The following is a 15,794-nucleotide window of genomic DNA, read 5'->3' on the forward strand; positions in this document are numbered from 1 at the left end:
ATCCAAAATGTTCCCCCAAAATCTCACGTTTGGAGGCAGCACCTGGTTGGAAGAGGTGGGTCACTGAGGCGTGACTTGGAAAGACATAGTCTCTCCCCTGGCTCCTCCTTTTTCTCTCAGGTCTCGGCTGCCACGACGTGAGCAGCTTTCCTTCACCCAGGCCCTGCACACACACACCAACAGATTCAAGCCGCCAAAAACCATGAGCCAAAATAAACCTCTCTTGATGCCGTGGTAAGCAACAATAGATCAGCTTCTCCGGTATTTGGAATCCAGACACTGGAAAATGACAACTTGGGGAAGAAAAGGAGAGAAGAGGATCCTTGTAACCCAGGAAGGATTGAAGGGAAAACTGGACCCTACAGAGAAACTGAAGAGACAGACCACAGTGCAGAAAAAAGAAGGGGTAATTGCACTTTTTCCCCAGCTCCTGGATCCTGGCAAGAGAAAGGAGGATGGAATCTAGAGAGATACAGGGAAAGCAGTGACCACAGAGGCCTTCAGGAAGAAATGTGCCAGTGGACCGAACAGTGGATGCTGTGCCCCACAAGAGGTGGTGAATGACTTCAGTCCCAGTGTCTGCTCCGACCCTTGGAAAGGGTACTCGGTCGGAGGCCATCTTAAGGTGGGGTCAAAGGAACCTGGGACTCAGAGAGGCTGTAGGTGACCTTTGTCTCAGGGCTTCTAGTGTTAAGCTCGCACAGTGACTGGCCAGGTGACACCACAGGAGACGTCCGTGGTCGGGCTGGCAAACATGACTCAGCCCCCACTGCCACAGTCAGAGCCCAGGTTCGGCCGGAACTTGTGTGGGGCTGGATGTCTGAGAGCCAGTGTCACACCCTAGTCCTGCTTGAGGCTTGCTGGCACTGATTACCCAGCGCAGATCGGGGCCTACCGGCCTCCCACGTCTACCATTAAAAGGAAGAGTCAGGCCTTGAGCTGGACACTACAGCAACACTGCAGACCCAAGAAACTAACCATGTACTTGAAATCACAGAGAGTTTTTTCTTTGCTTTTGGTCTTTTTGTTTTTTAATGTTTGTGAGTAAAAACATTGTTCCTGGTTTTGTTTTGTTTTGGTCTGGATTTTGCTTTTTCCTTTCGTGCCCTCTGCCCTCTTCATAAGCTTCCTGAGGCGCAGGAATCTCTGCGCTTCAGCTCTGCTTCTAATCTCTTTTTCTTCTTTTGCATCTGTATTCTTTTTACAGAAAAAAAAGCAAAACAGATAAAAGGGTGGAGACAATACAGAACTTGAAGAAAAATGTTAACACATATTGTCATTTTAGAAATAGTGTTCGAGTTATAGAATCAAAGTGTAACAAGGAGACAGACAGTGGCAGTGCAAATCATTCTGCTCAATGATCCAATAACAACTTTTATCTTACACACTTAAACATACATGCAGCTATATCCGTTAGAGCACTTTCCTTCCCTTTCATTTTTACATTACCTATTATCCCTTTTGCTTTTATTTTTTTTCTTCTCTCTTTTAAACTTTTTCTCCTTAGAGTAAAAGCACTCCACAGAGTGGATAATTTTCTCATTTGTCTTAGATTTTGTTATATAAGTATAAATCCTGTATGTAGGGTTAAATGTGGCAAATTTTAAGGTATCATACTTTATCATTTTCCAGTCTGTGTTTGATGCTATTGTTATTACTGATGGCACTACTTTAGCCAAAGTGACCTAGCTGTTGTGAACAATTGATCCTCCTTGCAAGCTAATAGCTAGAAAATCTAGCTGCCATAAGTAGTACTATAGTCCAGTACCAAAGACCTGGGTTCTAGGCTGAACAAGCTGAGACCTTTAATACCAAATAAACAGAAGAGGCAGGATCCTGGGACAGACTCAAAGACCAAAAACCAGCTACACGTACAAGACATTTCTGAAAAATAATCATTTCCTTAAAAGCTCTTGATACTAGTAATAAAGCCACCTACCAGAAACAATTTACAAGCTCATAGTGCAATTAAATTGGATATCACTGGCAAAAGAAACCACAACTACACAAACATATGGAAATTAACACCTCTCTAAAAAGCTGCTGGATCATAGAGGAAATTAGACAGTTTCTACAACTAGACAGTAATGCTGATAGACTGTACCAGAACGTATATAAAGTTATATGGGGCTCAGTGAAAACAGTTGTTCTGTTAACCGAATACCACTCTGTAATTGCAAAAAAAAGTTGCAGCTGTTTTGTTGACATTCTGAATGCTTCTAAGTAAATACAATTTTTTTATTAAAAAAAAGAAAATAGTCTTACAAAGGAAACTTATAGCAGTAAATTCCCACATCACAAAAATAAAGCAAGCTCAAATAAACTAATGTTGAACCTCAAGTTTCTAGAAAAATAAAGTGCAAGTTACATCCAAAGCTCCTTGTATGATAAAGATGAGAACAGAAATTAATGCAATTAAGATCAAGAAAATCATACATTTGATGAATTGAAGAGTTGGCCCAGGAAAGATTAAATAAAATAGGCAAAGGCCAACCTTATCAAAAAAATAAAAAAGAAAAGAAAAGAGACCTGAATATATGCATTAAGAATGAAAATGGTGAAATCACAACGGATCATGTAGAAATCTAGAAGATCATCGTACCTACTTTGAGAACCTGTGCTCTAATCAGAGGGAAAACTCAGAAGAAATGGAGAGATTCCAAGATACATGAACTCCTCAAGATGATCAAGAGGATAAAAATTCTAAATAACCCAGTGTCCATCAATGAAATTAAAGAAGTAATTCTTTAAAAGCTACCAACATAGAAAAGCCCAGGTGCTGATGGATTCACTGCTTGATTTGACAAGAAATTAACAGAAGCTCTAATGCCAGTACTCCTCAAACTTTCTAAAAAAATTGGAAAGCAATTTTTTCCAAAGTCATTCCTAGAAGCAAGCATTACCATAATACCAAAAAACTAGAGAAAGATTCAACCAAAAAAGAGAACTATTGGTCCAATCTCCTTAATAAGCATAGATGCAAAAGTCCTCAGCAAGATACTGGCAAAGAGAGTGCAGATAATGCACCAAGTAAGATTCAAGGATGCTAGAATGGTTCAACATGTGCAAATCAGTAAATGTAATACAGCACATTAACAGAACCAAGACAAAACCACAGGACCATCTTAATAGATGCAGAAAAAGCATTTGACAACACCCATTCATGATAAAAAAATAAAATCTTAAAGAAAATTAGAATTGAAGGCCTTTATCTCAATCTAATAAAAGCCATCTATGGCAAACTAACAGCTAACATTACACTATGTGGTCAAAAATGGAAAGCTTTCGCTCCAAAATCAGGAACAAGACAAGGATGCCCACTCTTACTATTCCTTCTAGAATGTACTTCTAGAAACATTATCCAGAGAAATTAGACGAGAGAAAGAAATTGAAGGAACAAGGATAGGAAAAGAAGAAGTTAAATTATCATTATTTAGGGATGGCCTGGTACTTTACATAGAAAACACCAAAACTCCACCAAAAGATTCCTTGAATTAATAATCAAATTTGGTAGCAGGATACAAAGGCAATAGCCAAAAGTCAATAGCATTCCTCCACACCAATAACAAACTCACTGAGACAGAAATCAGGGCGATCACATCTTTTACAATAGCATCAAGAACAGTAAAATATTTAGGAACTGATCTAACAAACGAAGTGAAAGATGTTTACATAGAAAACTGAACACTACTTTTTTAAAGATCAAAGAGGATGTCACACAGTGGAAGGACATTTGCTGTTTGTGGACAGGCAGAACCAGTGTAGTGAAAACAGCCATAGTTTCAAAACTGCTATACAAACTTAATGCAATCTCAATCAAAGCACCAATAGTATACCGCACACAATTAGAGAAAACAATTCTAAAACATATATGGAACAAGTGGAGACCTAGACTAGCGAATGCAATTCTGAGCAGAAAGGTCTGTTCAAAGCTAGACTGCAAAACTACTGTGATTAAAATAGCACAGTACTGGCCAAGAAACAGACCTGAGGATTGATGGAACAGAATAGGAGGCGCAGAAACAATTACAAGCACACTTAGCCACCTTATCACTGACAAAGGGGCAAAACACCTCCCCTGTAAGAAAGACAGTCACTTTACTAAATGTGCTGGGAAAACAGGCCTTCTACATGCTGAAGACTGAATCTAGACCCATTTCTCTCACCATGCACTAAAGTAAATAAAAATGGATCAAAGATCTAAATATGAAAACAGAAACAATCTGCTAGAAAACAGGATAGGTGAACTCTTGAAGACATAGGTGTAGGCAAAGACTTTATGAACAAAGAGCCAACTGCACAAGAAATCACACAAAGAATCAACATCTGGGATCATATCAAATGAAAAAGCTTTTGCACAGCAAAAGAAGTCACCAACAGAATGAAGAGACAAAGCACAGAATGGGAAAAAACATTTACCAGATATTCCTAAAAAGACTAACATCTGAAATAAAGAAAGAACTTTTAAAAAATCAACTTCCCCCACCCCTAAATTTAAAGACCCTTGTGTTGGATGAACTTTTGGTCCATTTCCCCAAATTTATATGATGATGGTATTTTGAAGTAGGAGTTTGGGAGGTGACTAGGATTGGATGAGATTCTAAAATCAGCTACCATAATGGCTGTGGTGGATTTATAAGAGGAAGACCCAAGTTCAATGCTTACTCTGTCTCATCACCTGATGCCCTCCACTATGTTCTGAGCCAGCAAGGTGGTCCCTGCTGATCAAAGGTTGGCACCCACAACTGTGAGCTAAATAAACATTCACTAAAAGTTATCTGGTTCCACTTGGGTAGATAATGGGTTACTCCCCTAATCTAAAAACGGGAGTTGGTGGGACCCAAAATGTACAAAGCACCCCGAGAAAGGGAAAGAAGAGGAATTGTCTAAAAAAGGAAGGCAGAGGACGTTGTTAATAGTGTATCAGGATTTAAAAGCCACAGTAGTCTTAGTGCTCTGTTTAGTTTGATTTTATTCTGTTCCAGTCTGTCTACTCGTACTAGAATTGAGGGCACAGGCAGCTACCCCCAAAATAGCAGGCTATACTGTGGCAACTATGCTTAGTTTCTTATTATCTTAAACTGAAGTCCTGTATTACTTACACTGTCTTGCTATGACTGATCTTATTTGACTCTGGTTTGTTAGATCACTGTTTTGTCTTGACTGATTTTATTCGAATTTGGTATGCTTGATGGTAGCAAGCCTAAGAGTAGAGGCAACTACTCTGAAAATGACAAGATGCAATAAGATACCCATTCTGGTTTGATTATTAACTGCTTTTGAAGTCCTATAATGTCTCCAATGTTGTGTTTTTATCAATATTGCTATGTAGTGCTATGTTCAACTATATTATGCCTGATGATATAGACAATTCTCTTGAAAATAACAAGAGACATCATAGTAACTACTGTAGATCACCTAGGATAGTGTTTTATATGTCTTTTTTGTTTCATGTTTTTCTAGGAATTTGTTTTGTTGTCTTTTTTTGATCTGTTTTTCACTCTAATACAGACAGAATAAGTATACGTGTAGAGATTCATGCATGTGTAGAACTTCTAAACAGTTTATGAGAATTGATTATATAATGCATGATGTATTGAACAGATACTCTGAAGAAAAAGAGACACTAAGATACGCAGTGCTAATTCCATAGTGTTATGATATAAAATCTAACAATATTATTGTTCTCTGTCCAGAGTGATAGTAGTCTATTTTCTTTTGTTTAGTTTCAACATATGTAAAGACATGGACAGCTATTTCGAAGACAAGGAAGACACTCTGGCGGCCATTGTTGACTTCCTATTACATGGTCTTGGAGACCTCCAATGCCTTCATCCATCCTGTTCTGATCAGTTTAGGTTTTTTTTGTTGTTGTTTTTGTTTTGTATGGTATGTATTCACTATGTGTGAAAATATGGACAATTATTTGGAAGAAAACAAGAGACTATATGATAGACAGTGAAGATCTCCTGTGGTCTTGCTTTGAAATCTGTGTTTTAAAAATTGTTTTCTTATGATTTGTTTTGTTCTGCTTCGTTATGTTTAGTTTTACTCTTTAAAATAAAAAAATAAATAAAAGTTATCTGGTTTCAGTTATTTTGTCACAGCAACAGAAAATGGACTAAAATGTGTACATTTAAAAGATCCCCCCCCCCCACACACAGAATATTATTGTTTTATCCTGGTTTTTTAGTTTCTCAAAGATGAACTCAACTATCAAACCTAAAACGCAAGGGCAGAGTGGTTTTTTTAAAAAAGCTTTGTGTTTTGGTCGTATCTCAGGTGAAATCTTGTTCGGAAGAGAAAGTTGAGAAACTGCCCCCAATGGGCTAATTCCTTCCAAAAATGCAAGAAGGAGGATGATAACCAGGTGGCCACGGTGGTCAGCAGCTCCTCAAACCCAGAAGAGGTAAAGCTGTAGGTGGAGGTGCGTCTCCTCTTCCTCAGCGTTCCCAGCCCTAACTGTCTCTTCTGCGGGATTCACGCCTAAGAAACACTGCTCGTGTTGGCCCCTGCCTGGCCCAGGAGATCGGAATCCCCGATCTCATTTCCGCTTGTCTGCTGCACCACCAGGCCCTCTTGCAGTCTGCCCTGGTCAGCCGGGAGGCTCAGCCGCCCCCCCCCCCCCCCGCACACTTTGGAGTCTTTGCTCGCTAATCTCATATTTACCTGCTTTGTGAGTTTTCCTTTGGTCACAACACGGCGCCTATTAGTGTTTTCAGAAGAAAGAAGGATGGACAGAAGACTGGCTGGACAGATGAGGAAGCGCGAGGGAGGACGCCTGAGTTGAGTGACTACAGTCACCGCAATCGGAGGCCACCAGGGGGCAGCGTAGACAGATCCTTGGCGCTCATCTGGTTCTGAATACTCGTTTGTGAGGGAGAGAGCTGAGCCCAAGGGGGTAAGGGCTGTGCTCAGGCAGCAGCTCCTGGCTGCACAGTACCCCACATTGCTAGGCGCCGGCGGCCCGCGCTGCCAGCCCAGCAGCTGCCAGGAGCGCCCGGGACCGTCCAGGAGGCCGCCCAGCCGAATCCCTGGGCTTCTCCAGCCCTCCGCAGGTCCAGCCTTGCTTAGTTTCTCAACTAGCCACGGTCCTCGGTGGACTCCCCTTTCTCCTGACATGTCTTTTCCCCCCTCTTTGGCACCTCTATCATTTGGACTCATATTTCCTGGGAGAGGGAGGACTCCACGCTGGAAACACATCCTAAAACAAATTATCTTTCTCCTCAAAATTTGCTTCTCCTGTGTACCATTCCTTCGAGTTCCGCTCTTTAAGTTTCACTGTCTTTTTTGGCAAGTAGGGGTGGGGCAGGGAGAGTAGCAGGCTCGGGGAGGCTCTTCCTGTCTCCTCCTTGCTCCTGGACTTCTCCCCTCATACTTCCTGAGACTCATGCTGTAGATGGCAGAGAGAGACACAGAAGGCACAGAAAAGCTCCCAGTTTTCCTTTTCATCTTTTCAACTGTTAAAATATTTTAAAACATTTGCCATGTGTCAGATGTATGAAAAATATCACAACCTTGCATTTCTAAAGCCCTTCTGATGTTAGAGACTTGACATTCGTTATATTATCTTCACATGAGGCTGTAAAGAAGGTATTGTTGTTCCCACTTTACAAATGAAAAAACAGAGGTCTAGAGAGATGATTGTGCGTTGCCTAGGGCAGCAGAACCAGGAAGCTCCTGACCCAGAGGTTACACTAAGGAGGCAAATGACCTGGCACTTTCTGCAAGTGCTCATTGCTAGCTCGTGGCTCAGGATGCTTCCCCTCAGCTGCACTTCCACTGGCAGTGACAGAGCGATTGAGCACATAACTCTGAGGGTTTGGATGAGCAGAAATACAGAGATGCTCAGGTCTGGGTCTCTGTCTGCTGAAATGTGTTAGAGCTCTGTGATTTCTAGAGGAGAAATCCACAGTGTCCTATCAGGTGCAGTTCTGCAGCTGTACATCTACTCCCTCTGTGAGACCCAGCATCTCCACAAAGTCAAGCTCAGAGAGGAGCCACTCTCAGGTCACTGGGTTGACTGGAGCCCGAGTCTGCTTGCTTTGGGCCTGGCAAGCCGTGTGAGTTGTGCCACCACCACTCGTCACACTAAGCCCTTCTGCCACTCCACCTGTAAAATGAGGGCCTATCACACATGCCCTGAGAGCTGTCCTCAAAAGGAGGACACGGGTATGAAGGGGATTTAATGGGCTGGGGATTTAGCTCAGCGCCTGCCTTGTAAGCACAAGGTCCTGAGTTCAATCCTTGGTACCAAAAAGGGGGGGGGGAGGATTTAAAATTCTGATGTCTCTTGTAGATATGTATGTCCTTATGATTACCATGTGTGAGGCTAGTGTGCCTTGACTGACTTTTGCAGAAGGCCTCAGCCATTGTCCCGACTTTGAGGAATACACACGTCAGTGTGAGTGTTTTGGAATATAAATCTCAGTGACTCATATAGAGGTATTAATTTGTTTACAAATGCGCACACGTGTGTGTGTGTGTGTGTGTGTGTGTGTGTGTGTGTGTGTGTGTTACTGAAGATTGAATCCGAGGCCTCCACACTAAGCTCCACTTCCAGGACTTTTTAAATTTTCTTTTTTTACATCAGATGGATAATGTGCCAATGTCGTAATAAGGTTCAAAGGAGGCACATGTCATACATGGAGCATGAACACCCAGTCATCACGCTTATGAACCTGGGGATCTTAAATTTTCATTTCTGAGACAGGGTTTCACTAAGTTGATCATTTCTCCTGGCTGGACTCAAATTTGTGATCTTTCTGTTTCACAGCCTGGATGCGAGGATCATATAGGCTTGCACCAGCTCTCTCTTTTTCCATCCCTTTTCTTCCTTTTTTCCTTTCTTTCTTTTTCCGTTAATGACTGCTAAAAATGCTCTATCCTAAAAGAAAAACAAGTTTTTAAAATCCAGCAAACAACAAGATGTGCATTTTTCTTATTTTATTTGAGACCGGAAGAAAGTACAGTGAGCGCAAACTGGCCATGGAGCTACCAGTGGAAGATCTGCAAGGTGTGCGGCTGCGTCCTTCACCTTGCAGCCAAGCCCTGAGCAGCAAGAGACAGATTAAATATGTCATGAGACAGTTAGTGTGCATCACGGGAGCTGGAGGACAGAACAGAAAAATAATATTCCATTGTGGAAAGTAACCTTTTAAATGTACACATTTTAATCCACTTTCTGTTGCTATAACAAAATACTTGAAACCAGGTAAATTTAAGTGAATGTGAGTTTATTTAGCTCTCAGTTCTGGTGCCATCTGTGATCAGGAAGGACAACCTTGCGGGCTCAGGCCATGGCGGAGGGCACCACAGGATGAGACAGAACTAGCCCTGAACTTGAGTCTTCCTCTTATAAATCCACCACAGCCATTGTAGGGCTGATTTTAGAATCCCATCTAATTCTAGTCACCCTACTTTTTTTGAGCACTTGACCAAGCTCTCCAACTAACTGTCTAATGGCACAGCAAAAGGATGAAATAAGGTGCAGTGACAATTTAGGAATGCATAAAGGGAGGCTGGAGATCGTGCCTCAGGGGCAGAGACCAGGACTGTCCAGAGAGCCACTGTTTATTAGTCACTGTGGGGGAGGGGTAGTGAGCAATGGCTGCGGGCTGGTCAGAGGAACAAAGCGCCCTTGTGGGGATGAGACAAGGGGCAATCAGGACACAGGGTTCCCCAGGGGAAACTGTTTACTACGCCACATTGCTTTGGAGCTCTTCGTGGTCCTCGGCAGGTCTTGCCGTGCCCTGTGAGCACCACAGCACCAGGAGCCCACCAGCCACAGGGCTTCAGCTGTGACCGGAAGAAAGCAGGCTAAAAGGACAAAACAAAGACGGCCTCAGATATCCTCTGGACTCAATTTATAATTTGAGGCCCCTAACAAGATATCATCAACATATAAATTTGGAGAAATGGACCAAAAATTCATCCAAAATATGAATTTCTGGGAGTTACATTTTGGCCATAGCAGCATATTAAAAAAAATAGTGTGTGCACTCCAACACCCACTTTCAAAATACCTGTGTGCATGTAGGCAGTCCTAGATACAGAGAAAAAGAAGTGGAATATTATACAGAAAAATTCCATAAGGTTGTTTCTGCATGGTAGATTGATGGATACATTTATTTTTTCTGAGTTACCTCTTGTACCCTACAACCAGAAATAGAATGAATAAAGAAGGAAACAAACAAACAAAGAAACTATAGCGCAAGTAGATTTGCATGATTCTGTGTGTGACTGCAGCTGACAATCTCCTTGGAACCTGAAGAATTTCAGTGAAGCCACCCACTGGCCTGCAGGAGGCTCTTCTGGGCTTATGCTGATGTCATTCACTTTTCATTTTCCCATTTTTGGGGCTGGATCTGGTGTTCAGCATGCTTAAGTGGCATATGTCCAACAAACCACGTTCCTTACTGGGCACCTGGTGTAGATCGTGGCCACGAAGGGTCCACAGAGGAAAACTGCCATGACAGGGAGCTGGACCATCCCTGAGTTACTTTCCCTTCTGAGTTTAAAAGTTTGTATCTGGAGCTTTGATTGCCTCTTTCCTTGGAAGAGTAGAAGGTAATCATAAGAATAACAGAGAAAGAAAGAGCTCCTGCCTGAGCCACACTGGCCTCATGAAAACACTGACTGTCTTTAAAACATGAAGGGAGGGGGCTGTTAGGAATTCTATTGATTTGGCTTCTTGGTAACAAGCAATAGGAACTAATTAATCCTGATCAATTCAACGGGGAATGAGTGGCTTGGAAAGCCTGGCTTAGTCAGGAAGCCCCAGTCACAAAGCAGGCAGGACTCAGGGGCGGTCAAGCCACAGGAACCTTTGCTCCAGTCTCCGAGTCTTACTTCCTCACCAGTACAGTTGTCTTATGATTCTGAGTCTCGACAAGTTCCCTGTGGTAGTTAAGAGCACGATTTTGGAGCCAGACTGTTTGGCTTCAAGTCATACTTATCAAGACCCTTAAACAAATTTCCTAACTCCTCTGCACATCTGTGAAATGAGGATAAGATTTCAGTTTATGTGCCAGTTGTGGTGGAGCACACCTGCAATCTCAGCACTCAAAAGGCTGAGGAAGGAGGATTGCTGCAAGTTTGAGGCCAGCCTGTGCTGGCTGGTGAGTTCAGGGGCAGCCTGAACTACATGGTGAGACTCTGTCTCAAACAACAAAAGCAAAGATTTCAACTTGCTATAGTTACCTACTTCTGTGAAACAAATCTCCCTGAATCTTAGTGACTTAATCCAATAATACACATTTATTATCTCAATTTTTTGAGCCAAGTGTTCAGGAGTGGCTTAGCTAAACAATGAGTTTTTCAGTGAGATTTGGTGGTGTCTGAAGGTTTCACTGAGCTGGAAGATCTGTTCCCAAGACAATTTTCGATGTGTCTGGGAAGTTGATCAGCTTCTCCGCAGGTGGGCTGCTTCGGTATTCTCATGACACTGAAGTTTCCTATCCTTCAAGAAAATGATAGCACAAAAGAAATGTGGTTTTTCAAACACAGATTTTTTACTTCATGTCTCTCACTTAGAAGTCCGTTCTCTTAAGTTTATGCTATAATTGATAATTTCTACTCATGGACATACAAATACATGCCATTCCTTTTTAGATTAAGCTCCAACTTTTGAAGGGAGGCATATCTGAAAAGTCAGCACCCATACCATATAACCACCCCACTACCGTTAGCATTTCACTAAAGATTGAATCAGTTAATTCAAGTAAGTGCTTCAATCTGCCTGGAATGCAGTCATGACCGTAGGTGGTTGATTGCTGTCAGTGCCATCATCCACTACTGTGGCTGCTTACGCTTTCCTTCCTAGAGTCACCTGAGACCTGAAGATTGACTCCTCCTTGACTTCCTGACTCCTAACATCTCCTCTGGGCGTCAGTGGCCCTTCCAGATTAGCCCTGCCCCTGTAAGTGTCTGGACAGAGCTGTCCAGCCCCAGCAGGATTCCACCAGCAGTGGCCACAGCTGGCTGTCCCAAGTGGAGTCTGTCTTCACAGTTGCTATAAGCTTGGCCCTTGATCCGCTTTCTTCATCTGCTCAGGCACAAGATGCCCAACAATGAGCTTGAGGAAATTCCCAGGCAAGTTCCGCAGGCCGCACACAGAGGCCTTTGTCCCTTTGGTGCTCCTGTTATGATGGGGCAGGAGGTGAGATTTGAGATCTTGAGCAAGAAATCACCAGCAAGAGGTGAGAGGCACCTAGAAGAGCAGCTGCTGCCTGTGAGCCCCCAAACCAGAGGCAGAGCTATCTGGCACCACGGTGCAGGGTGCACCCTTCCAAGGATACCAAAGGCCTGCGGGCCAGGTACATAGTCTTCAATTTCTCTAGACGCTGCGTGCTCCACCCATCACAGTGGCTATTCCAGCCCTGAGGAAGGAGCAGCTGCTCACCACCAGTGTGCTTAGCATGAGTCCTTTTCCTGTCTGCTAGAAAGTGTTGCATGTGCTACCTGTCTTCCAGTCATCAGATCTTGTTTAAAGCAAACACTGTGTGATTCTGTGATTGTTTATGTCGGTGGCCCCCAGGCCTCATGCGTTTGCATTGTGCATTTGTGATTGGTTCACTGTCTAGCGCTTGGATGGGGGGAGTGACTGCTACACCAGCCTAGAGGTGGAGCCAGGATGTGATCTAATGGCAGGAAGAAGGCGTATCTAGCTCTGTTGCTGGTTTCTGCCTTGCTGTTTGCAGCCCCCCTGAACTGTGGCCCTGCCATGCCACATTGCCTTGGAGCCAACTGAGTACGGGCTGAAACCTCCAAAAACTGTAAGAAATAAACCTTTCCTTTCCCAATTTTGGGCATCTGGTCTTTTGTCTCAGTGACAGAAGTAACCAAGACAGATTCCTAGCCTGGGCCCCTGGTGTTTGAATGATTCACAGACAAGCACCTGATCCCTTGTTCTGCTCAGGTTTAGCCTTTTCATTTTCCACTTTCTACCTGGATGTCCTTGTTTGGCTGTTAGGTGTGAATGACATGCATCCTGGAGATGTTACAAGTGGATGCACACACGGCACATCCTTTTCCTGGACGTGCTGTCTGCTGTTGCTCTTCCTGTGGTCGGCCGCCACTGTCTTAGTCACTTTCTCCTTGCTGGAACAAAATACCTGACACTCACAACTTAAAGGATGAGGTTTATTTTGGTTCATGTTTATTTATTTATTTTTTTACAGGATTCAGTCTGTCCTGAATTGTCTGATTCTAAGATGGAAAGACACGGTGGGTCTGGAAGAAGAAAGCTGCTCACACCACGGTGGGCAGGAACCAAAGAGCCAAGGGAAGACCAGACAGATCTCTCACGGAAAGGAAGTAATGAGCCAGGGAGTGTTATTACAAACATCATATAAAAATTTTCCAGAAGAAAATCATGCACAGAAAAAGACCTTCCTAGATACCTTCATTTGTTTAAAAATATAAAGAGCAACAGAATCCATCCCACTCCACTGCCCTTCCAGGAACCAGGCTGCCCATGCTTACCCTTGGCGGGTCCTGGTCTTTGAGAATGAAAGAGGCAAAGGAGCACGGTAACAGTAATTAGTGACCCAACCGGGGTGTGCGCCAGTGCACAGCCAATGCTGGACACACAGCTGGACTCACAGTGTCCAAATGTCTACCTGGGACTGTTCTGCTAAGTGGTCCACATGTGCAAACTTCATTGAACCTCTTGAACCCTGTGTGACAGTGCTGTCATCAAGGAAGCCCCAGATCACTAAGTGAGCTGTACAGCCAGGAGGCCCACTAGTTTCTAAATCTGTGTGCTCAACTATCACAACCCTGTGTGTGCAGGTGTCCAAGGGAGACCGAGCTGCTCGCCTTTTGTCCGATTTCTGCTAGCTCCAGCCAAGCCACAGTTTCAGCATTAGACTCATGGCATCATAGTATTAGTAAGCTGGATGAATTATTGTGATAAAAAAATAAAGCAAGTGGCACACAAAAATCATGGTGGGGCAGGAAATGTGACCAGTCTGACTCCCAATTTTGAAAAGTCGTTCAGGATCATTGTGGTTATTTAAAAACTAACCAAATATTCTCTAGTATATGTGTACTATTTTCCAAGGTGGTTACCAGGACGACTACTAATACATATTATTTTCCAAGATGGCTACTAAGATGATAAGTCTTAGTAAGTCATTTAGATCCAGCCATTCAAAAGGAGGAACTGTCATGACATTCATGTAAGGAAGTGATGTGAATGCTGAAAGTGTCTCTGCACAGTCATTTCGCCACTGGTGGAACCCTGGAGAGTAATGATAGGGGAGGTCTTGTTTCTGTTACCATGTTACATCCACAATAGAATAACAGAAGTGCTTCTTCTCTGTCTGTCTTTCTCTCCTTCCCCTTCCCCTTCTCTTTCTCCTTTTTTCTCTCTCCCCCTACTGTCCCAATTCCCCCCACCAAAAAAAACAAAAACAAAAACAAAAACAAAAAACAAAAAATAAGATCAACTCCTCCAAAACCCCAAAGATCCCTTCACTTCAATCAGAGACAGTTGCCCAAAATCCTATTCGTCTTCATTTCAGTCTTTTGCCCTTTTTTACTGATCAGGAAACCAACAGTGTATGTTGGTTTGAGCCCAGTCATCTTTAAACCTAGTCAAGGTTTAATCTGAGCATCTTCCTCCAACGTGCCATCTCCTCCTCAGGTCACAGGTCACATTGTCAGCTCAGACCCCAGATGCAGTGCTAACCATCCACACTAACGTACTGCTCCTCCGGCCAGCACCTCCGGTTGGCACACCTGGCCCCTGAAAATACTCAGAGACAATGAGGAGACAGAACAGGCAGTGGGAGGATGACAGAAAGGAGGCAGGTGAGGGCCTGGCAGCAGGAGGCTGCGGGGAGGGCAAGTGGTCACTGGCTTGGGTCACGGTACACTTTCCCTTCTCTCCCTGTCACATTTCCAAGAACAGCAAACCAGACAGCAGTGCTGTGGTGGAAGCAGACACATGTGATATGGCTTGTGTCACTAACCAGGGCCACCTTCGATGAGTCACTTTTGCTGTACCTCAGTTTCCGCTCTGCAATAGGACTCATTTCTCCAGTGCTCCAGGTGCCAGGGACACATGCACAGTTGGCTGTGTACCTACAGCCTGATGTCAAGTATATTAAAAATAATGGCGGGCCACCCTTTGTACAAGAAGCCACTTTATATCATTGTTCATAATGCAGAATTTACATGCATTTTAACTGCAGAAGCTAACACTTGGTAACATTCAATGAGTAATTACCGTAGGCTGAGTGCTATACTAAACCTTTGTGATCTTCACAATAACCTAATGAGGTTGTATTGTTATTTCCGTTTTATAACAAAAATCCTGGAGCACAGAGATTAATTCACTCAAAGTTGCATGTTTCTAAGTAATGACACCGCCCCCCCCAACTCCGCCATAAATCTGGGTCGTTGCCAGCTACTTAGGCATTTACCCCCAATCTGGTGCCTTTGTTCTTCATGAAGTCTGAACGCCAGAGGCGAAACAATCCCCGAAGTTTAGCTCCCTTAAATCAATTTTAGCTGAATTGGTGGATAAAGGAGCTCCCCACACCCAGTGTTCCTGGAGGATGGGGAAGGCTGTGGAGGCTCCCTGAGGCAGGTGGGGGTCCTCCAGGTGGATCTTTGGGGGATCTTTGGGGGCCCCTGGGAGCTCCTGAACTGTCCAAATGCTGGAGGTTTCCGCTCCCGCGGCCTCAGCTCTGTCAGCGTGTTTGCCAGCCGGCGCTGGCGGCACTTCCTATTTCCCCAGGGCTTCAGACCCAGCCCAGACCCAGCCCAGCGCTGGCGCTGCTGGG

At 43.7% G+C, this 15,794-nt stretch overlaps 1 non-coding gene across 1 annotated transcript; it reads right to left on the minus strand.

The window, feature by feature from the left end:
* Window positions 1–8,587: 8,587 nt before the first annotated feature.
* LOC111754574 (small nucleolar RNA U13) lies at window positions 8,588–8,689 on the minus strand. The gene has a single exon (XR_002789247.1). It is a non-coding gene; the product is annotated as a small nucleolar RNA U13 (small nucleolar RNA).
* Window positions 8,690–15,794: the final 7,105 nt, after the last annotated feature.

This window comes from Cavia porcellus, unplaced genomic scaffold (assembly GCF_034190915.1).
Source record: "Cavia porcellus strain 051 isolate PalLab524CR breed Dunkin Hartley unplaced genomic scaffold, mCavPor4.1 scaffold_28, whole genome shotgun sequence".
Taxonomy (NCBI): Eukaryota; Metazoa; Chordata; class Mammalia; order Rodentia; family Caviidae; genus Cavia; species Cavia porcellus.